This window comes from Colobus angolensis, unplaced genomic scaffold, assembly GCF_000951035.1.
Source record: "Colobus angolensis palliatus isolate OR3802 unplaced genomic scaffold, Cang.pa_1.0 Scaffold76, whole genome shotgun sequence".
Taxonomy (NCBI): Eukaryota; Metazoa; Chordata; class Mammalia; order Primates; family Cercopithecidae; genus Colobus; species Colobus angolensis.
In genome coordinates this window covers 5,541,596-5,565,224 of record NW_012121376.1, presented here as the reverse complement: position 1 = coordinate 5,565,224, position 23,629 = coordinate 5,541,596, and the positions used below count along the sequence as shown (strand labels likewise).

Sequence of the window (23,629 nt, the reverse complement as noted above, 5' to 3'; positions counted from 1 at the left end):
GCTGTCCAATTACCAGGCCTATGATCTTGGCCCCTAAGCTGTCTTTGGGAGGGCCTGCCAGTGCTGGGATTTCCTGTTTCTGTCTCTTTCCCTGCTGGCTGAAGTTAACAATCAGTATTTCACAGGGCCCTCTGAAATTTCCTTCTCCTTCAAGTGTCAGCCTTGTGCTGGTGCTGGGGATATCCAGAGAGTGGGACATGGTCTCCAGTTTATAGATGCTCGAAGTAAAAGAGGAGATGGAATAATTGTCACAGTTAGCTATTGCCACAGTGATGCTGAGTAACAAACCACCTGTAATTCTGTGGCTTTATTCTTGCTCTGTCTGCAAATCATCTGGGAAATGAGGGTAGGGTGGGGTCACCTGATCTATGCTGGGCTCAAGCCACAGGATGGATCCAATTCTACTCCACACTTTCTTCTGTGACCAGTGGATTGCCTGGGTCATTTTCTCCTTGTGGTGATGACAGAAGCCCATCAGTCAAAGCAAGTCACATGGCTAAGCTCAAAGTCAAGAGGTGGGAAGTACTCTCTGCCCACGACGAGGCCGTGGTAGGCCCCAAGGCAGTGGGGCTGTAGAACAGACAGCAGAGTGGAGAACTAGGACCAATAATTCAATTCACCTCATTTATTTTAACAGGTGAGCAAAGCCATTTGCATGACAGCCAGATGTTGCTAAGGAAGACAGAAGATAGAAGCAACTGGCTACCTTGCCAACCACATGCCTTCACAGAGAAGGTGACATCATTGCTGGGTCTTGAAAGGTGGGGTTTCCTAGGTGGAGAGAGAGCATGTGCAAAGGCCCAGTAGCACAAAAGGCCCCTGTGGGCTCAGAGAGCAGGAGAAAGCTTAGTGCTGCTGATGCATAGAGGGGTGCATGTGCTTGCAGGTGGCTGGGGAGGGGATGGGGCAGGGAGTTGGGTGCAGTAGAGAGAGATGAACCCAGAAAGTTGCCAGTAATGAAGCTAACCAAAGTCATTAATGGGCAGGGAAGTGTCTGGTCAGGCTTGGGTTTTCAGATAATGATTCTGGCTGCAAACTGCAGAGAAGAGGAACAATGAAAATAATTAACATGTGCAGGTTTTTCTTTAAAAAAAAAAAAAAAAGCCAGGCATTTTACATGCCTAACTTGAATCTCACAGCAACCTAGTGAAATAGGCATTATTAATTTTAGCATGAAAAGAAATATATTTGCATTCATTTAAAAATCTTTCCTCATTGGTCAAACTTGACCAACTGGGAGCTCATTGTGCTCACCCTCAGCGAATGCTGACTTTTTTTTTTTTTGAGACAGAGTCTTGTTTTGTCACCCAGGCTGGAGTGCAGTGGTGCGACCTCAGCTCACTACAACCTCCGCCTTCAGGGCTCAAGTGATTCTCCTGCCTCAGCCTCCCCAGTGGCTGGGGTTACAGGCATGCATCAGCACACCCAGCTAATTTTTGTATTTTTAGTAGAGACAGGGTTTCACCATGTTGGCCAGGCTGGTTTTGAACTCCTGACCTCAGATGATCTGCCCGCCTCGGACTCCCAAAGTGCTGGGATTACAGGCGTGAGCCACCGCGCCCGGCCAGAACAGCTGACTTTTAGTGTTGTTGTTCGCTCCTGAAGTGCAGAGGTTGGTGTTCTCATCCCCATTCCCCAGATGAAGAAAACTGAGCCCTGGAGAGCCTGAGCCACATGCCCAGTGTCTCAAGTGAGAAAATGGTGGGCTGGAATCCAAACCTGGGAGGTGGGCAGCTGGCCACTGGGCCATGGTGCCTCCACATAGGGTGAGTCCAGAGCCCCCAACCAAAATGGCAGATGGGCTACGGGAGAAAGGAGGGACTGATGTGACTTCTACCTGTGTCAAGTGGACAGGGTGCAGGACCAGTTTCAGGGGAGCAGGAGGGGAAGAGAGGAGTCAAGAGTCCTCGACCATGCCATATGCTTCCAGTTACAGAACATTCTAGAACAGGCAAGCAAGTCTACAGCAAAGCAGCAGAAAGCAGATCCATGGTTGCTGGGGGAGGTGGGACGCAGATGGAAGGTGCAGACTAACTGGAGTGGGGCGTGGGTGTGTTGGGAACATTCTGTTTCATGGTGGTAGTTGGGCGGGTGTAGACATCTTTCTCATGCAGCTGTCCACTTAAATGGGTACACGTTCTTGTGTATAAACCCCACCCCCTGTAAGGTTCATGTTAAAAATGCTTCTGAGGCCTCCTGTTGGTGACATTGCTCAGGTCAGTGGACATCAGGGGATCATATTTCTTAGAACACAGGGATGTCTTTCCGTAGTTTGAATTTCCGGCTAGCTGACCTTTTACCTCCTCAGCTGGAGCCCCTACCTCCCTCAGGGGAACTAAGAAAGCTTAGCAGGACCTCAGCAAGAAAGCATCTTGTTTAACTTTAAGAGTTCTCAGTGAGACCAGAGCCCTGGGAAGGAATGGAGAGGGGAACGGGGTTGCCCACATCCTTTGCACCCCTTTTGCATCAAGAGTCAGGCCCGTGGTCCTCAGCAAACTAACGCAGGAACTGAAAACCAAATACTGCGTGTTCTCAATGATAAGTGGGAGCTAAATGATGAGAACACATGGACGCATAGAAGGGAACACCACCCGCTGGGGCCTGTCAGAAGGTGGAGGGTGGGGGCGGGGAGGGAATCAGGAAACAGAACTCATGGATACAGGCTTAATACCTGAGTAATGAAATAGTCTGTACAACAAACCCTGGTGACACACGTTTACCCATGTAGCAAACCTGCACATGGACCCCTGAACTTAAACGTTTAAAAAAACCCATTCTTTTAAAAAGTCAGTGAAAAATTAAAAAAAAAAAAAAAAAAAGTCAGGCCTATTGAACTTCAAACTTCTTATCAGCCAGAGGGGATGTAAAACCCAGTGCCTCATGGAAGGAACGCCCCAAACATAAGAAGGTGGAAAGTCCTCCCTCCCAGCTCCAGCAAGGTGAAGGCTCAGGTGGAAAAGAGCTTCTGCCCTGGTCAGGACCCTGGAGTCACGGGAGGAGGCGGATTAAGGAGGAGGCTGAGAGCGAAAGTGTTAAGAGGCAACCCCATCCAGTGCAAGATGGAGGAGAACCCACATGCACAGTGGAGCAGCCCCAGCCTGGGCGGTGCCCCAAGCCCTGTGGGCCAGTGTGGCCTGGTATGTCCAAGCTTGCTGGAGGGGGTTAAATGGTGGTCCCCAAAATGATATATCTAAGCCCTAACGCCCAGAACCCGTGAATGTGACCTTATTTGGAAAAAGAATCTGGCCGGGCGCGGTGGTTCCTGCCTGTAATCCCAGCATTTTGAGAGGCTGAGACAGGTGGATCATCTGAGGTCAAGAGTTTGAGATCAGCCTGTCCAACATGGTGAAACCCCACCTCTACTAAAAATACAAAAGTTAGCTGGATTTGATGGTGCACACATGTAATCCCAGCTACTCGGGAGGCTGAGGCACAAGAATCACTTGAACCCAGGAGGTGGAAGTTGCAGTGACCTGAGATCACACCACTGCACTCCAGCCTGGGTGATGGAGCGAGGCTTCATCTCACAAAATATAAATAGAAATAGAAAGAAAAGAAAGGAAGGAAGGAAGGAAGGAAGGAAGGAAGGAAAAGAAAGAAAGAAAGAAAGAGGCTGGGTGCGATGGCTCACACCTATAATCCCAGCACTTTGGGAGATTGAGGCGAGTGGACCACAAGGTCAAGAGATCGAGATCATACTGGCCAACATGGCCAGTATGTACTACATACTAAAAATTCAAAAATCAGCTGGGTGTGGTGGTGCACACCTGTAGTCCCAGCTATTTGGGAGGCTGAGGCAGGAGAATCACTGGAACCTGGGAGGCAGAGGTTGCAGTGAGCCAAGATCGTGCCACTGCACCCCAGCCTGGCGACAGAGCGAGAGTCTGTCTCAAAAAAAAAAAAAAAAAAAAAAAAAAGGAGAAAGAAAAAGAAAAAGTATCTTTGCTGTAATCAGCAGAAGGTCTTGAGATGAGGCCATCTGGGATGACCATGTGTGCCCTAATTGCAACCATGAATGGCCTTAAGAGAAGAAGGCTATGTGAGGACAGAGGCAACGATGGGAGTGATGCGGCCACAAGCCAAGGAACGCTTGGGGCTCCTAGAAGCTGGAAGAGGCAGGAAGGATCTTCCCTCTCTCAGCTCTGCGGACGCTTTGGTTTCAGACCTCTGGCCTCCAGAACTGGGAGAGAACACGTCTCTGTTATTGGCCACCCAGTTTGCAGCAGTTTTTTTTAGGGCAGCCCCAGGAAATTAATCATGGCTCCAGTCATGTAAAAAGATAGGTGGGTGGGCTCCCCGTTTGCCTCCCTGCAAAACCATGAAGACCCTAAACTTCCTTCCTACTCACCTAGGGGGTGAGAAGAGGAAGGAGGGAAAGAGATGGGCCTGAGTGGCTCCGAGTACACCTGGGTGGACTAGTTGCTGCAGAAACCACTGCAAATGAACAGAGATGATACAGAGAGGCTGAGGCTGGGTGCGGTGGCTCACGCTTGTGATCAGCACTTTGGGAGGCAGAGGCGGGCGGATCACTTGAGGTCAGGAGTTTGAAACCAGCCTGGCCAACATGGTGAAACCCCGCCTCTACTAAAAATACAAAAGTTAGCCGGGCATGGTGACGCAGGCAGCTACTGGGGAGGCTGAGGCAGGAGAATCACTTGAGCCCCAGAGGCGGAGGTTGCAGTGAGCTGAGATTGCGCCACTGCACTCCAGCCTGGGCAACAGAGCGAGACTCCAACTCAAAAAAAAAAAGAAAAAAAGAAACCGAGAGATGTCCTATTGTCAAGGTTAAGTACTACCCCACCCCTCAACTGTCCTGTTAGGGAAAATAAGGAAGTTGCATTTTCAGACACCCAAGTGGGGCCCACCGAGATTAAAAATGCAAGAACTTGTTCACAGGATGCTAAGGATGATTGGGCTTCCTGTCCATCACCTGGGCCTGGCCAGAGCTTCTGCAGGCACTTCGGGCTCCCCGATGGTGGCGGTGATGCCGTGGGCGCTCGGGGACAGCGGGAATGCAGTGACGCCCCACGGAGGCTCTTGCACGGGTCGTCCCGGGCCATGCACAGCCTGGAACTGGCCGCTATCCAATTTTGCATCTGGGAAGTGTTCATCGATTCCTAGAAAAATAATCAGGTCGAACACAGGCCATTTCCGGTAAAGAGGCTCTAAGGAAGCACCTTCAGGCCGGATGACTCAGGACTGTGCGGAGCGTGTGTGGTCTGGGAGCCGGCTGCCTGCTGGGCCCGGGTGCTCTGCAGGGAAACAGTCGGCTGCCTGCGGGGTCATTCATGGCCATTCCCCTTGGAAGGGCAGCACAGGAGCCCAGTTCTGCAGCCCGCCAACGCCCTGTCACAGACACAGCTCTTCATGGACCTGTCTGGTTTCCCATGGCTGCAGTAACAAGTGACCACAAGGTTGGCAGCTGGGAACAGCGTAAGTATCCTATCTTATGGTTCTGGAAGTCAGAAGTCTGAGAACAGCCTCACTGGGCTAAAGTCAAGGTGTGGGCAGGGCTGGTTCCTCCTGGAACCTCCACGGGAGAATTGTCTCCTTGTCTTTTCCAGCTTCTAGAGGCTGCGTGTACTCTTGGACTCATGTGGCCCCTTCATCCATCCTCAGAGTGCATCACTCCAAACTCAGCTTCCATCATCACAGCACCTTCTCCTCTGATGCTGACCATCCGGCCTCCCTCTTACAAGGGATGCTTGTGATTCCATGGGGCCCATAGGAGAATTCAGGCTGCTCTTCCCATGTTACCACCCTTAGCAGAATCACATCTGCAGAGGCCCTGTTAGAATGAGTGGTGGGTCGAATAGCATTTCCCAAAAATCCATGTCCACCTGGGACCTCAGAATGGGACCTTATTTGGAACTAGGGTCTCTGCAGATGTAACCACATTTAAGATGATGCCACACTCAACTAGGATGGGCCCTAATCTAGTGTCTGATGTCTTCATAAAAAGAGGAAAGTGTGGACACAGATGCACCAGGAAGGTGGCCATGTGAAGAGTAAGTCGGAGATTGGAATGGCCACAGACGGGGACATCGGGCATTGCCGGCCACCAGAAGCTGAGACAGGTGCAGATGGATCCCCCCCAGGGCCTTCGGGAAGAGCATGGCCCCTTCGACACGTTGATCTTGCACTCCTGGCCTCCAGGACTGTGGGAGAATGGATGTGCATTGTTTGAAGCCCCCTGTTTCTGGTACTTAGTTACAGCAGCCCTAGGAGCCACATGCACCGTGTAAGGGCACGTTTGCAAGCTCCAGGAGTCAGGAGCAGGCCTAGATGGGGTGCCATTATTCAGCCCTCCACAGACCCTTAGCAGGGCAGAGAAACGGGCCAAGCCCCCTGCCAAGGAAGAGCTGGAGAGTGGAGAGAGCACCTGGAAGGGGGTCACAGTGGCGTGGCTCTGCAGAATGGGGCCTGTCACAGGGCAGGCGCTCAAGCCCTTGTGGATAAGTGGATGCACAGGTGCAGGTGCGTGCGTTGAGGCTGTCCCATGCCAAGGTGGCCTCTGCTGTCAGGCGGGCCATGAGACCTTTTTTTTTAGACAAGTCTTGCTCTGTTACCCAGGCTGGAGTGCAGTGGTATGATCTCAGCTCACTGCAATCTCTGCCTCCTGGGCTCAAGTGATTCTCCCACCTCACCTCAGCTTCCCAAGTAGCTGGGACTACAGGCGTGTACCACCATGCCCAGCTAATTTTTTATTTTTTGTAGAGATGAAGGTCTGGCTAGGTTGCTCAGGCTGGTCTTGAACTCCTGGCTTCAAGTTATCCTCTTGCTTTGGCCTCCCAAAGTGCTGGGATTATAGGTGTACGCCACTGCACCCGGCCTGAGACCTTTTCTTTCTTTCTTTCTTCTTTCTTTCTTTTTTTTTTTTTTTTTATTGAGGCGGAGGTTCTCTCTTGCTGCCCAGGCTGGAGAGGTTCTCTCTTGTTGCCCAGGTTCTCTCTTGTTGCCCAGTGCAGTGGTGCAATCTCAGGTCACTGCAACCTCCACCTCCCAGATTCTCCTGCCTCAGCCTCCAAAGTAACTGGAATACCAATCATGTGCCACCACACCCAGCTAATTTTTTGCATTTTTAGTAGAGATAGGTTTTCGCCATGTTGGCCAGGTGGGTCTCAAACTCCTGACCTCAAGTGATCTGCCTGCTTCGGCTTCCCAAAGTGCTGGGATTACAGGCGTGAGCCACCGCACCTGGCCTGAGACCATTTTTTAAAAAGTGTACATAGACCCCAACCACCTCAATATTCCAGAGCAAGACACAGAAGGGAGCTGAGGGAGGGACTGGCCTTGGGACACTGGGATCCCAAATCCCTGGTCCTCTTGACGCCTGCCTTCAACACACCTGCCTCTCCTCATGTGGGCCACCCTGGCGTCTGACTGTTTCAGACACTTACTTCTTCCCTGTTCCTAGAGCACTGGATGGCCACACCCTCCCACAGAGACAAACCTTTGCACTGCTCCAGCCCCGCCCCAGGCTCCACCCCCGCCCCAGGCTCCACCCTGCGCTCCACCCAGAGGGGATGCTGGGAGGGATAGCCCCTCCTCCGTGGGCCAGCCCTTAGCTCTGCTGGGGCAGGTGCTGTGTATTCTCCCTCCCCTAAGTGGACACATCCCTGGGGTTTTCACCTGTCTCAATTCCTGCACCGCCCCAAGTACCAAGTGCCAGCTCATGGTGGAGGTCACCGGAGGGCGGAGGCTGGGTGCCATGCCCCGTTATTGTCTATCCTGGCAATAAAAATCCTATTTTTGTTAGTATCGGTGATAATTAATCTTTAGTTAAACCTTAATAATGATATTTAGTATGTGCGCAAGCATTTGCTTATTTTATTTTAACTCGTTGTACTTTGGGTTGGATGTTGGCCACCCAAAATTCACATCCACTTGGATACTCAGAAAATGGTTTTGGAAATAGGGTCCTTGTAGATATATTTAGTTAAGGTGAAGTCACATTGGATTAGGGTGGCCCTAATGACTGATGTGTCTATAAGAGAAGACACAGGCCAGGCGCGGTGGCTCAAGCCTGTAATCCCAGCACTTTGGGAGGCCGAGGCGGGTGGATTGCCTGAGGTCAGGAGTTTGAGACCAGCCTGACTAACATGGAGAAACCCTATCTATACTAAAAATACAAAATTAGCTGGGTGTGGTGGTGCACGCCTGTAATCCCAGCTACTCAGGAGGCTGAGGCAGGAGAATTGCTTGAACCCAGGAGGTGGAGGTTGCTGTGAGCTGAGATCACGCCATTGCACTCCAGCCTGGGCAACAAGAGCGAGACTCCATCTCAAATAAAAAAAAAAAAGAGAGGACACAGACACACACGGAGGAGAAAAATGCAGTGACCCAGGGGTCAGAGACTGGAGTGGTGCAGCCAGAAGCCAGGGACCTCCAGGGATCTCCAGGGACCTGCAGGAAACTCTACAGATCTCCAGGGGTCTCCAGGGAACTCCAGGGGTCTGCAGTCGCCACCGAAGCTGGCAGAAGCAGGGAAGACCTTCCTCTAGAGCCTTTAGAGGGAGCACAGCCCTGCCAGCATCTTGACGTCACTTCTGGCCTTCGGAACTAGGAGCGAATACATTTCTGCTGGTTTAATTCACCCGGTTGGGGATGATTCATTATGGCAGTCCTGAGAAAGGAATGCTGTCATTTACCTGCTTATCAAGCTTTGACCAGAAACTCTACTTATTTGAATGTTTTTTCTGGGGTGGGGGTGGTTGGGGAAACCCATGGCAGGGTGATAGTGGTCATAGTGTTTATAGAGACCACAGTGTTGATGACTCAGAGAGCAAAGATGGAAGGGAGATTACTAACAACGAGAACTTCCAATAGTGAGCCCACCTGGCACACAGTGTTAGGAAGGGGTCTTATTATCATTCCCATTTTACAGATGCAACACTGAGGTGCAGAGATGCCAAGGCACGTCTCCAAGGTCTCAAGCCAGGAAGTGTTGGAGCTGGGGTTCACGCCCAACAGGGGACCTGGGGACCCAGCGTGGGTACTGCCGTGTCCTCACCAGGAGCTTGGCGGGAGAAGTTTCCATTCTGTCCCGGCCTGGTGCGCAGGGATCTGGGCTCACACAGTGGACCCAGTACACACCCTGAAGCCAGGGACACCATCTACAGGACCTGCAGCATCCAGAGGCCTGCCTTCTTCCTGGCCTGACAGGTTTAGAATCTTCTGGAAACCGCACCCTGGATGTGAAGCCCAGGGTCCCGTCTCCTCTGGAGAAGCCTCCTGATTGTCCTCCAGGGGAGAAAGTGGTCACAGCCGCAGCATTTGCCAAAGGAGCCGCCCAGGGGCTGTTTTTCTGAGGAATTTCCACTCCCAGGTCATCACCCTGGTTCTCTGACTCCTAAGCTTGGATGATGAAGAAATGAGAGGGGCGGGAACTCGGGGGATGTTGGGAACCCAGGTGTGCTTCAGATATGAGCTTGGGCTGTCCAGGGGTAGTGGTTACAACGCGGCCTGAGCAAAAAGTCTCTGACGACATCACGCAGTGGCGCCCCCAGCTTCTCGTAGAGATGCAATCATCTTTCCGTTCTGTGGTTTTCCCCCAAGGTTGAAGAGGTGCCAGACGGAGGATTCAAAGGAAAGAAAGCCAAGACGCAATAACAAAAAAAGAAACTCCCTTGTTCTAACATTACATCCGTTTTCACTTTTCTTTTCCGCTCTGTTGCCCTGGCTGGAGTGCAGTGGATCACGGCTCACCGCAGCCTTGACCTCCCAGGCTCAAGCAATCCTCTCACCTCAGCCTTCCGAGTAGCTGGGAAGTCTGAAAGGAATGCTGTAGTTTACCTGGGAACAGGTGCATGTCACCACATCCAGCTAATTTATTTTGTATAGAGATGGGGTCTTGCTGTGTTGCCCGGGCTGTTCTTGAACTCCTGGCCTCAAGTGATTCTCCTGCCTCAGCCTCCCAAAGTGCTGGAATTCCAGGTGTGAGCCACCATGCCTGGCCTATTTTCATTTTAAACTAAAGGTGTATCAGGTTTAGCCACTGTGGGTAACAAACACCATTCCCCTTCTCCCTCACCTAAATGGGGATAGAAATGTATCTCTCCTTTATGTAGAAGAAGTCTGACCTGGGCAGTGGGACTGGTATAGAAACCTATGGTGTCAGGGATTTAAGACCCACCATTTGTACCTTCTGGTCCCAAAGCACCTCATGGTCCGACGTGGCTGCTTTGCTCCAGTCATCATACCCTCATTCCAGGCAGGAAGGAGGAAGGAGAACATGAAGGACACACCTCCTCCTCCTAGATGTCATACACGACTGTCCCACTCACTTCTCTTTGGCTAAAACTTATTTCTATGGACAGGAGAAGCTGCAAGGCAGGCAGGGGAGTATCATCTTTAGTTGAGTGACAGTGCACACATTTAGAAGTCAGGAATCTTCCTGTTATTAAGGAAGAAAGCAGATAAGATATTGGGAGGTCACTTGAGCCCTCTGTGCCACTGCTGGGGACTTTTGTGGTAGAAGGGACCTGGCACTGAGATGGAGACTTGGGAAGCTGGCATTAGAGTACCAGGGCAGCCACCAACTGCCACCTGGGTGTTGATGATTCGGCAGCCTCGTCACTTTTTATAGATCTTTCCTTGGCTTCGGAGGAAGGATTCACGAGCATTCCAGGATAATTTTTTATACTGTTAAAACCATAAAAGCTTTTCCATCCTAAGCCTTGTGGCTAAAGCCTCCATGAATATTCCAGTACTTTCTAACCAAAGAATTCAAGAGGACACCTCCCTCTGACCACCTCATTGCCTGAGCAGATGTCCATCTCTAAGCAGAAAGCTCACAGTTGGAACTCAGGACGTGAATAGATTCAGGAGGTGCTGGGAGAGAAAGGCCTGCACCTGGTCTACAAGTAATGAATGACCACATGACCAAATTGTGAAAAGATCGGGGTTTGGAGCCTGCTGGGTTCACTCCCTCAGTGACTCTTGCTGTGCCATCCTTGGCACTTGTTTGATGCGTTGGAACCCCGGTTTTCTCCTCAACTAGATGGGGATCCTGCAGACCCCACCTCATAGCATTGACGTGAGGATGGGATGTAGGATTCCTGTAAAGCTTCCATAGGTGATGAACCTGGCATTCCCAGTTCCCTCCCGTGTGTTACTCAGGCAGTGAGCAGCACACGGATAGTGTAGGCTGTCCCGGTGTCCCCGAGACAGCCTCAGCAGGCCAGGGTCTCTGCCACTCCCTGAGCTGCACACCAAATGAAGCCTCTCTGGGTGAAGCCATTCTCCGGGCAGCCCGGGGCTTGCCAGGTACCCACAGAGGAAGCATGCTGTTCTGGGGGATGGGGATGTCATGCTCTTTGATGCCAGGAGCTCTTCCTCCAAGCCACCCTCCCCGCAGATCCCCCAGGATCTGTCCAAAATGGAAGTCTCACCTTTCTGGGGCTCTTCATTCTCTGTTCCCCGTGGGTTGGAGTCTAAATTCCTTTGCAGGCTTCACTCTAGTGAAGGTTCAAGTCTAAAATGCTTTGTAGGCATCTACCCTCCAGCCTTGCCTCTGTCCTGGGATTCTCACACGCACGCTTTCCTGCCTCCAGTCTGCACTCACCATCCTCTGCCCAGAGAGCCCTGAGCCTGTCTCCTGTGCATCCTTCTAGATTCATCTGTCTTGTCCATCTCTCTGCCAAGACCCCTTCCTTGGGGGAGCTGCTCCTCCCTCACTCGGATTATGTGACCCTGGCAGGGAGCATGTCACCCAGGCCAGCCAGTCACAAGGTCCCATCCCCTGGCCATGGCCATGGCCATGGCCATGTGCTTGTTCCAATGGCTGGATGTCTCAAGTTGGGCTCCCTCCCAAACAGATTCTGAGACAGGATGTGGGTGCAAGTAGTTTACTTGAGAGATGATCCCAGGAAATACCAGGGGAGAGTGGGGATGTGAGCTGGGAAAGGCAGCCAATCAAGGGTGGGCTATGGAGTCAGCTGCCAGTGTGGGCCCCTGGAGCCCAATCCCACGGGGGACTCTGGGAGCCACCGTGGAGCACACCTCAGGGTCCCCCAGAGAGGTGAGGGAGCTGGGGCACAAGTGCCCCCATGCCTGTGAAATCATTGGTCGAGGCTGCTGCTGAGTGGCATGACCCACGTTGCTTCCAGCCTGCCACAGGTTCCCATGCACAGAGAAAGCGCTCATACCGAGGAACACGTGTACTGGCAGTGGGAACTCAGGGTTCATCTGCCAGAGAGGTTATGCGACCCGAGCCAGCCAATCAGTGCCTTTCCCTGGGATTTTGTTTCTGGATTTGCAGCAAAGTTGGGTGTTGCCAGCCCTGCTGGTCACAGAGCTAGAAAGATTGAGTTGATAGCTGCCAGGGGCCATCCTCTCTGCCTCCCAGAGTAACAGGAGGGAATATGGCCACGGCTAGGTAGAACCAGGAGGAAAGGGTTGCTGAGGAGAGGGCAGGAGACAATGGCTGTTGTGTTTGAGGTCCTGGGCTGAGGCGTGCCTGAAGCCTGTCCCTCCCCCTGGATCCTTCTGTGACTGCATTTAGTCCAGAGAATAGTGTCTGCCGGTCACCCAGCGTCTCTCCATCAAAATCTCTGTCTCACATGTGCCTTACTCATCTCTTTTCCCTCAAAATGCCTGCTCCAAAGAAAGTCCTCCATTGAAGGTCATCAAAAAGAAGAAAAAAATGAACTTGCATTTCACAGCCCTCATCATTAATTTATTTTTAAAAACCTATTTACATTTTCTGTCTGTATTACTTCTTGTGGGATAACCCGAGTTGGATAAATTTGTTGTCAGCTGTTGGATGAAGAATTTCCTTTAATTTGCCCTAAATTACTTAAACAGTAAGGGGGTGCCCATCATATTCTGGAATTTGGTGTTCACTTTTCCTACATGACTCATAGTTTTTATATAGTTAAATAATACTGACCAGGTGTGGTGGCTCATGCCTATAATCCCAGCACTTTCGGAGGCCGAAGTGGGGAGATCGCTTGAGCCCAGGAGGTTGAGGCTGCAGTGAGCCATGATCATGCCACTGTATTCTGCTTGGGTGACAGAGGGAGACCCTGTCTCAAATAGTAATGAATAATAATAATACCACAGCTCAGCCTTTGGCTTCCCAAGCTCTCCTTGTAAAAAGTCTTCTCCTCTATTGTTGCATAGACTTCCTTGGTTCCTTCCTATTTCTCTCCCACATTTGTCAGTGAGTTACCGAGCATGCAGCAGACGCTCAACACATATTCACGGGCTACACGGATGAATGCACGACAGCCTATGAGAACAGCAGTGACTCCTAAGTACCTCTTCGCAAACGTTGGGGTCCTTAGCTTAGTTTGGGTTCCCAGAATCTAACCTTGAGCTGAGGATTTGAGGGCAGGTAGTTTATCTGAGAGGTGCAATAAACATAGGAAAGAGATGGATAAATGATCCAGGGAAGCGAAGAGAGCTGATACAGTGTAGGTTATTAAGCCAGCTACCACATGGCCAACTGGAAAATCCCTCTGGGAAACTCCAGGAAACAGCTCTGAATCATCCCAGCCAAGGACGAGAAATCTGGGGTATTTATATCCCCAGCCCCATTTGCTGTTATTAGCCATTGTCCCAGGGGATGTTAAATCCTAGGCACTCACCATGCTCACACGCTGTGTGGGTTCTCATAGCCCAGGGGCAGCCCTCCAGCAAAGACAGAGGTGTGCCTATTGGAAGTCAGGTCGGTCTTCACAGAGATGGCTGGGATCTGTGAGGACATGGGTGGAATGGGGACAGTCGGCTTCAGTCCTAGATGTAGATTATTTTCCCAAAGCTGTTGTCCCACTAAATTTGGGGCTTTTTTCTGGCTGTGTCTACAGACACTGCACAGACTCTTTGCTGTGATCAACGCCCCCAGCTCACGGCACTATTCCATCATGCTTGTGCAGCCTGATAACATCCCTTGGTGTCACTCGGTTGAACTGCAGGTGGACATCTGCTCCCAACAGACAATTCGATTCTCTCTGTAGGAAGTTGAAGTGGGAGATGGTGAGGCACAGCCTGAGCTGGGCCCTGGGACAGAGGAGATGCAGCCCCCCAAGCAGATGGGATGGCCATGTCCACAGGGAACAGACGAGGCCTGGCTGCAGAGGGAGGAGGGAGCCATGTCCACAGAAGGAGGAAATAGATGGAAAGTACTGCCAGAGGGCCTGATGCTTTTCCAGGACTCACTCTAGTTGTCTGAGAGTCTTACTTGCCTTGAGTTCCCAAATAACCCAGTAACCTCCCAAGCAGTCCGCTTCTCTGCTTCAGCTGACTTGAGTGGATTTCTGTTACTTGCAACTGCAGTTGATCAAGACCTCGCCGCCAGAGCTCCCCATTGGTAGGGTCTCCACTGCCCCCAAAGAGTGGCCTGCCAGGGTAAGATGTCCAAGTCTTCTGGAAAAGCCTTAGAACAATGGCACCACATCACACATTACCCATCACAAAATGGCACCCCTGCGTCTCCTTGCCTCAAATTGTTAATGGGTTTTGTTTTATTTTGTTTTTCCTTTGAGACAGGGTCTGGCTTTGTTGCCCGGGCTGGAGTGCAGAGTGCAGTGGTGCAATCAGGGCTTACTGCAGCCTTGACCTCCTGAGCTCAAGCAGTCCTCCCACCTCAGCCTCCTGAGTAGCTGGGACTACAGGCACGCGCCACCATGCCTGGCTAATTTTTGTATTTTTTGTAGCGATGGGGTTTCACCATGTTGCCCAGGCTCGTTAGTGGTCTTTGATGCCAAATTGAGGGCTGGTGACATTCTGTGGCCGCTGAATGGGTGTGGCAGGAACAAAGGAAAAGCTGGGACTCTCTGGCCTTTGCCCTTGATGTCCAGTTCATAGAGCCTCCAATAAAAATAAATGGTGAATAAAAAATAGGTGTGAGGACCGGAGCCCTACAGCAATCACATCGAGAGGAAAGAAAAACCTTGATCTTTACATCACATAATTAAACATTTATGACTGCCGGCCCCACCCACTGTTCTGCAGACATGCATGCCGTCCTTCCGTCGGCCCATCTTGGTCCCAAGAGAGAGTGGGCAGAGGGCTGGGCTCTCCAGGGTGGCCCCACCAGGCTTTCCTGTTCGTTTTTCCAGGTTGGGCTTCATTGTGACCAGAAGGATGACTTTTTTCCTTTGTCTCAAATTGTCCATGACTTAACTCCCTGCCTGGTTAGCAAATAGGAGGCTTTGCTGGGATGTCCAAGGGTGACCAGTCGCTTCCCAGGGAGCACTTGGGACAGGACTGGCCATCTTGCTCCTTTCCTTGGTACAACTTGGTGCTCTCCCATCCGGGACTTCCCAGGGGTCACTCTTGCCTATGAAACATCTTTTTTTTTTTTTCAAATTCAAATGTTATTTTTTGGAAATTAGATTCTGAGATTGCAACATGATGGAAAGGTTGATCACCACTAAACTCCTCTCTCTCCCTTTGCTTCACTGGCTCTAATAATAACGATATTAACTAACACTTTCTGTGCGTCAGGCCATATATGACTTCCCATCTATTAACCATTTGTGCCCCGAGAGAGACAGAGATGCCATTATTACCACATTCATTTCACAGATGGGGCATGGAACACAGAAACATTAAGTGACTTGCTCAAGGCCAACAACTTGGAAGCAGAGGAGCTGGGATTTTCATTGAGCCTGATGCTGGATGATGGCACAAACCAGCAAGCTAAGGACTCAATCTGCCCCGTGGGTGATCCAGCCCGGACAGCAATCGTAGCTTGCAGAGCAGAGGTCTCTGGTTGCAGCTCTGCCAATGGTGTCCTTGGAGTGTCTGGGCTGGGATAGGTCTCCCCAGAGCCACCCTGGGCCAGTGAGGAGCCCACAGGGTTGCCATACAAAGGATCTGTAAGGAGATGAGGGTTGGATTAGCAAAGTGGCAACATTTCACTATTGACAACTACCAACCACCCATCCACATGCTGGGCCTATCAAAAGGCTGATTCTGTGTAGCTTTCCTTCCCCTTTGCTGGAGTGGGGATGGAGTGAGGACCCAGTTTATTCCATTCCCCTGCACCCAAGGTTTCATGGTCACAGGCAATGGCAGCCAAGTGGGTGAGAGTGTGAATTCAAATCCCAGCTCTTCTATTCAGAAGCTGGGTGGCCTCAGGGAAGTGACTTACACTGTCTGTGCTCAGTTCCCTCATTGGAAAAATGAGGCTAATAACAGTACCAGCCTGGAGGGTTGTTGGGGGTGGCAGGATTTCGAAGTATAATGCTTTGGGGTCAGGTACTCAGAAGCATCTGTTTTGTTGTTGTTGTTTGTTTGTTTTGTTTTGAGATAGGGTCTTGCTCTGTCACCCAGGCTGGAATCCAGTGGCTCAATTTCAGCTCACTACAACCTCCACCTCCCAGGCTCAGGCTACCCTCCCATCTCAGCCTCCCGAGTAGCTGGAACCACAGGCACATGCCACCATGCTGGCTAATTTTCATAGCGACTGGATTTCATCATGTTGCCCAGGCTGGTCCTGAGCTCAAGCCACCTGCCTTGGCCTCCCAAAGTGCTGGGATTACAGGCCTGAGCCATCGTGCCGGGCCCCCAAAGGCATCTGCTAACACAGATCTCTTCTCTCCTTGGGTTTGTCCTTTGTCAGTCTAAGGACTGTTGTTCTGGAACAGTCTTATTCACCACTGAGCCCTCCAGTGCTTGAAACAGAGCCCAGAACATAGTAGGTGCTTAATTATTGGATGACTGCATGCCAATTGAGTGCATCTGAAGAATGATGCTTCAAAGACTGAGAAAAGTAAAACAAAAAGAGGAAAAAAGATAACAGAAAACATCTGCATTATTATTATCCTTTTGAGTATTATCCTTTTGAGAGGCAGTTTCGTTCTTATCTCCCAGGCTAGAGTGCAGTGGTACAATCTCAGTTCACTGCAACCTCTGCCTCTCAGGTTCAAGCAGTTCTCCTGCCTCAGCCTCCCAAGTAGCTGGGATTACAGGCGTGCACCTCCATGCCTGGCTAATTTTTGTGTTTTTAGTAGAGACAGTTTCACCATGTTGGCCAGGCTGGTTTCGAACCCCTGACCTCAGGTGATCTGCCTGCCTCAAACTCCCAAAGCGTTGGGATTGCAGGCGTGAGCTACTGCGCCCGGCCAATCTACATTATTCTGTATCTGCATTTGAGCCGCACCAAAATCTTAGGCAGGGTCTCCCCGTTTGAGTCCACATCACGCAGGCAGCCTTCCATAGTCCTTGTTCCACCCATTCCCCATCCTTGTTTCTCCCACGTGCCCTGGCTCCTGGGGGCCCCAGACTCTAAGATCCCAGAGGTGTCTTGTGCCAGCTGCACAGCACAGGGCCCGGCACAGAGCGACTCGATGGGTATTTGGGGAATGAGTTAACACTGAAGGAGCTAATTCCTGTGTCTTGGTGCGGAGATGAGCAATGCGGACAGGTCTCCTCCTGCCCTTGGGCCCCAGTAGCTCACCGCACAGTGCCTGCATACCCGGCCACATTCTGTGACTGAGGGGGGAGCACAGGGGAGTCCCTTAGCTCTTAAGGAACGTGGATTTACCTGTTTCAAAGGTGATTTCGTCTGGCTCGAAATTGATTTACCTGTATACCTGCACAGGTTAAGAATGCTAAATGCCTTCGGGCAAAAGAAGTATGAACATGCTGCACTGCTCCTAGCTACGGCACTTCGGGCACGCTCTTCTCCAAGCCTCAGTTACTGGATCTGTGAAATGGGATGATTTCCACCTCCCTGGATTCCTGGGAACGCGTCCTGGGGTCATTGAAGGTAAAGGGCGGAGCCTGGACCCCTGCGCTAGCGCCACCATCCGGTAACAAGTCTCCCTTTCTTCGTCTGCAAATTGGGAAGCGTGTGCCTAAGTTTTCTAAGCACGTGTAGAGGGTGGGAGTCAACTCCGTAACCGTGTACTCTGCACCGCGCCACAGTTCACAGCGCCCAGCCCTTGCGGATTTCATTTGCTAAAATCCTAGGAGGTCGCCTCCTTATTCCTATTTTCCAGTTGAGCTGCAGAGAGTTGGGGTTGGTAAATTTGCAAGCCCCCTGTGGAAAGCGCTTGGCACCGCGCCAGGCGCATAGTAAGCGCTCAATGAAAACTATACTTGTGTGGCCAGTGGCGAGGAAGCTGAGCGTCTCCTTGTCCCTAGCTGGCCCTGGAGGCCAGCGGCCCCGCCTTCCTCGCCCACCCGGCGCCCGCGCCTCAGCCCCCGCCTACTTCAGCCAGCTGAGCCTGCGGGGCGGGGCCGGGGGCGGGGCCGGTGCTGATCGGTCCTACCAGCGCCGCCAGCCACCTGGGGGCGTGGCCTCCGTGCTCCTGGCAGCCTACAAGAGGCGGTGCGCTGAGCCCCGCCACCCACTCGCATCCCAGGGCGTCTCCAGCCGCCCCCTTTGAGCTGTCTGCTTGCTGTGCCCGCTGTGCCTGCCGTGCCCGCGCTGTCGCCGCTGCTACCGCTGCTCGACGCGGGAGACGCCAGCGAGCTGGTGATTGGAACCCTGCGGAGGTAAGTGTGACTTCCATGCCTCTCCCTTTTGCAAACTGTTACCCTCCCGAGAAGCTGGAATAACTAGAATAGATGCCACCTCGCAGGGCTGACTGTGTGAGGGCACCACACTGAGTGCTCTGCTTGCATCGCGGAACATAGCTTTGCGACAGGCCCTTTTGCAGATGGAGAAACTGAGGCTCAGCGAAGACAACTCATTTGCCCAGGACCTCGCAGCCAGGACTCCAAAGAGCCGGGCTTCAACGCGATCTGAGTGCAGAATGCTGCTACTTGGGGGCTGTTTACTCTCTTGCCTTCCTTGTGCAGCGCTAGCATTTGTTGCATTCCTGTGTTCGCAGTGGGTGTCAATAACTGGGAAGCTGATGGCATGGATGTGGCAGGCATTAGAATGTGTCCTACTCATGTCTGGAGGAACAGGGTGATCTAGTGGCATATGCATTCAGCTGCCGTTTGCTGCCACGCCGCTCTATGATTTCATTTGCAAGGTCGCCTTCTTCCCATATTTCAGATGAAGATGCTGAGGGTCAGAGAGGTGAAGCAAGTTGTCCAGGCAGAGCCAGGGCTGGGACTCAGCTCTGTCTGTCTCCAGAGCTTCAAATGGATGTGTAGAGACTTGGGGCCATGTCAGGGTTCTGCAGTTTGGGGGAACAGGTTTCTGGGTTTCTTTAGCCAGAGCGGGCACCTGCATAACTCCTGCATGGGGAGAGTTACCGTGGAAGCTGAGGGTTCGCTCTGGAGTGTGGGGGACATCAGTCGTCCCATGTGGACAGAGCCAGGGTTAGTCTCTCATGTGCTGCAGACCCAGAGCCTCCCTTGCTAAGGCTGGGCTGGTGGACAAGCCAGGGAGGACTTCGCTGATGCCTGCTCATCAACTGGAATTGGGCGTCTCTCAGCCAAAATGTGAGTTGCTGCCCTGGCTGAGAGAAGCAGCCGGGAACCCGTGCAAATGCCTGGCTTGCCTCGCAACTGAGAGTGGGGTTGAGTTTCCCCTTTGGGCCTTTGGACCCCTTGTCCCGATAGAATGGGGTGTGCCTGCTTTCCCCATCCAGGGTCTGGAGTCTGACAGTGAAGACAGCCTGCAGAACAGGACCGGGGCGTGGCCCTTTCCAGCAGACTGAGGCCATGAGCTGTGACTGTTGGCTGTCCCAGGGCTCCTTGGGTTGTATGCACCTGATTTTCTGCTACTGTCCCGATCTAGCTGTTTCCACTCAGGAAAAGGAGTGGATGTGGGACTGTGTTGCCCGTGCAGCAGGCACGCGGTCTGTACCACGCACTTTACTTGTATTGGCATCGCTGCAACACTCCTGGGCAGTAGATCTCTCGATGCCCACTTCACAGCTGAGGAAACTGAGGCTCAGCAAGGTGAAGTGCTTGCCTAAGATCCCGCAGCTAGTATGGAAAGCTATCACCCCCAGGTGGGTCCTATCTGCACTCTTGACCCTGCTTTCTTTAAGACACTTCTCTGCCCACTGCCAACTCCACCTGTGAACCTGACCTTCACACAGGTGATGTTTTGTCTTAGAGGGGCTCCAGGTAAAACCACTGGACAATGTACCCAGGGAGGAGAAACCAAGAGGGGGATTTTGATTTTTACAGTCTCTCAAGATGTAAGAGTAGGAATAGTAATAATGCCATTTGTAATAATACAAGCAGCTGACATTTACATGATGCTTAGTACAGACCAGACGTGCCCAGGGTTTCCGTGGACGAGCTCACTGCCTGCTCTATGAGCTGGGCACTTTTTACAAGGAGTAAGTCGAGGCTCGGAATTATTAAGGTGTGTGCCCAACATGACACAGCCAGGGCGGGGTAGAGCTGCCATCCAGGCTGGGCCCTGCGCCAGATTCTGGGGGAAGGTGCCCATCTAACGACCAGCCACATGACTGTCACGGCAGAGCTTGCTACTAGTTGAGACTTTTCGTGCCATGTGGGAGTTTTTTTTTTAACGTTGGCAGGGATCTGGGTCCCTGGTCCTGGCTGGGGTGAGGCTGGAAGGGGATCAACTGCCCCTGGCCTTGGACTCAACACTGCTGACAAGTACTGAGAGCCCTGTCCCAGGACCCAGATCAGTGCTGGCTCTCAGAGTCCTGTCTCCAGCCTGGAGAGGAGAGTTGGCTGGACTGGGAAGGCCTGAGCTAGGGAAGAAGACTGTGAGGTCCCTTAAAACCTCTGTACTTCATCCCTCAAAAGACCCCAAGTTATGTGGCCCTTTGTAGGTTGCATTTGCAAGTTTTTGGAGGCAGGACCCTCTGACGTCTTTGGAGGTCAGAAAGTTTTTGGAGGCAGGGCACTGACCTCTTTGGCCTGTGGGAACTGGAACTTTTCTTTCCTTTGTCACCAGCGTCATTTGCTGTATGTGGGAGGTGCCTGCATGTCTGCCTGCGCCTGACTCAGGAGGCTTTTTCTTTCTTTCTTTTCTTTTTTCTTTTTTTGCAAACGCGCTGGTTTTTGATCAGTCCCAGATGTGCAAACCCAGGATCTCTCAAAGGGGCCGATGGCTTGTCAAGAAAGGAAAATTCAATCTGGGCATAATTTATTCCACTTCGTCTTCAGTTCATTGAGTGGAACAGATGCTCAGACCTTCCTGGGACGGGGACCCAGAGCACCTTGTAAAGTCTTAAATAGAGCACGCTGAGTTCTGGGACAGGCAAGGGACAGTCCGATCTGGGTGGTGGTTAATAGGATGGGCCATGTTCTGTTTTTCTTTTTCCTGAAAAAATGTTTTGTGGTAAAAATACACATAAACATAAAATTTACCATTTAACCCATTTTGAAGTGTACAATTCAGTGGCATTTAGTACATTTGCAGTATTGTGCAGCCACCACCACTAATTCCAGGACGTTTCATCATCCCATAAGGAACCCCCCTACCCATTAGGCATAATTCGCTATGCTCCTCCCTTCAGCCACTAATCTCCTTTCTGTCTCTATGAACTTGCTTATTCTGGACATTCCATGTAAATGGAATCACACAATGTGTGGCTTTTTGTGTCTGGCTCCTCTCACTCAGCATCATGTTTTCAAGGTTCATCCATGTTGTCATGTGTCTGAGACCTTCATTCCTTTTTATGGCTGAGTAGTATTCCATTGTATTAATAGACCACGTTTTGTTTATCCATTCTTCCACTGAAGGAAATCTGGGCTGTTTCCACCTTTGGCTTTTACGAAGGCTTCTGCTGTGAACATTTGCATACAAGGTTTTGTGTGGGCATATGTTTTCATATCTCTTGAGTGTTTACCTGGGAAGAATTGCTGGGTCGTGTGGTAACTTTATGTTTAACTTATTGAGGAGACTGTGGCCTCTTTTTTGACTCTCTTCCTGAAGCATCAACTCAGGCCATGTCTTTCCAGAATGTGTTGCTGGCCTTCTCCATGGGTGCAGGGAAGCCCTGGCAGTTGGCATTGGTGGGCAGTGTTGGCATGCCACCTGGGTCACAGCGGTAGCCGGCAGGGCATCCTGAGACGTCACCCTGCCTTCTACCCCAGGCTGTGCAATGACGGGTACTCTTGGACAAAGACCCCTCTTGCAAGGCTGCGAGGACATCATGGTCCAGCCGAGGGAGATTTGCTTTGATTGTCTTGAGTGCTGCGTCAGCTTAGACAAAAACCACAGAGTCAGAGGGGAAAAAAAAAAAAAAAAAAAAAAAGTCCTGATGAGGATTGTGCAATTTCCGGACCATCATTTTTTAAAAAATTATAAATTATGAAATCCCACATTTTCAATCCCAATTTCTGGAACGTGTTTTATTTTGAGCACAGAATGGCAACATCCCAGGAAAAAAAGTCATGCTCCCATTTTGCTTGTAATCAAGGGAGCTGGAACTGACCCTACCCCCAATTTTTTTGAATAGGGAAAAGACTCAGCTGGACCCCTGTAAGGATTGGGAGCTGGCATCTTCTGAGTCTGACTTGAGAAGAGTCTGATAACTCCTAGAGGAAACGGGCAGGGTTTTGCGAGCCGGGGAAGATGATAGTGGGTGGGTGGGGAGTTGGCGAGGGTGTGCCAGGCAGAGGCACCGTGTGTGTGCAAAGGCCTGGAGGTGGAGAAGGGCCTGGGACTTTTGGAGAATGGCAGAATGTTTGGTGTGCCTGCAGTCTATGAGTCAGGCTCAGGGTGGCAAAGGTCTGCCCTGCAGGTGTTATGATGAGCTGTACCACTTAGTGGGCACCATCAAGATGAACAGCAAGTAACACGGTGGCATTGCACTTGAGAACAGCTCACTCTAGAATGAACTGTGTCCCCCAAAGTGTGCAGAGCCCATACCTAGTAGTAGTTCCCAAGGTGACTGAGCACGTGCACAGATCCAGCAGCAAATTCCCCCAATCCAAGAGCTGTTCTTTCCATTCTCTGTTCTTTCGGTCCTTCTGTTTATGACAAGGTGAAAGTCACAAGTGGGGTTGTCCCTAACACCTCTCCCACACCCTGATCTCCTTTTACAGCAAAGAGCAAGCATCCTCTACAACAAAGCCTTTGGCTGGTATCAGCACCTGGCTGGGAGGAAATAACTGGGTTGTTTTTACTGTTTAATTTCACTCTTGCTGTCTGTTCACGGCGCTAATGATCAGGTTCTCTGCCAGTGGGAGTGATAGAAAGTTACCTTTTTAAAGTAAATTTCTTGGAGCCCAAAAAACAAGCCAAGTTAAATAAAAATTCAAAGTATGGGGCCAGGCACAGTGGGTCACACCTGTAATCCCAGCACTTTGGGAGGCCGAGGTGGGTGGATCACCTGAGGTCAGGAGTTTGAGACCAGCCTGACCAACACAGTGAAACCCCGTCTCTACTAAAACTACAAAAATTAGCCAGGTGTGGTGGCAGGTGCCTGTAGTCCCAGCTACTCGGGAGGTGGAGACAGAAGTTGCTTGAACCTGGGAGGTGGAGGTTGCAGTGAGCCAAGATCGCACCACTGCACTCCAGCCTGGGTGACAGAGCGAGATGCCATCTCAAAACAAAAACAAAGTATGTACTAGTACTGGTACACGGTAGGAAGGTGGGCAGAACTTGGGAAGTGGGGGATTCAAAGGATGGGGTTTGGGAAATGCTGGATCAAGGTGGGGGAAGGAGGAGAACTGAGAGGTACTTTAGAGAAGTGCTTCTCAGAGTAGGGGCCTGCAACCAGGCGCGGTGGCTGACGCCTGTAACCTTTTTTTTTTTTTTTTTTTTGAGATGGAGTCTCGC

At 51.3% G+C, this 23,629-nt stretch overlaps 1 protein-coding gene across 1 annotated transcript in view; it reads left to right on the top strand.

Annotated features, from left to right (window-relative positions):
• Positions 1-18,253: 18,253 nt before the first annotated feature.
• Positions 18,254-23,629, top strand: part of CRISPLD2 (cysteine-rich secretory protein LCCL domain containing 2) — a 105,894-nt gene continuing 100,518 nt past the window's right edge. The window contains exon 1 of the mRNA XM_011928058.1: positions 18,254-18,453. The gene's annotated coding sequence lies outside the window, so the exon portion shown is untranslated. The remainder of the gene's footprint in view (positions 18,454-23,629) is intronic.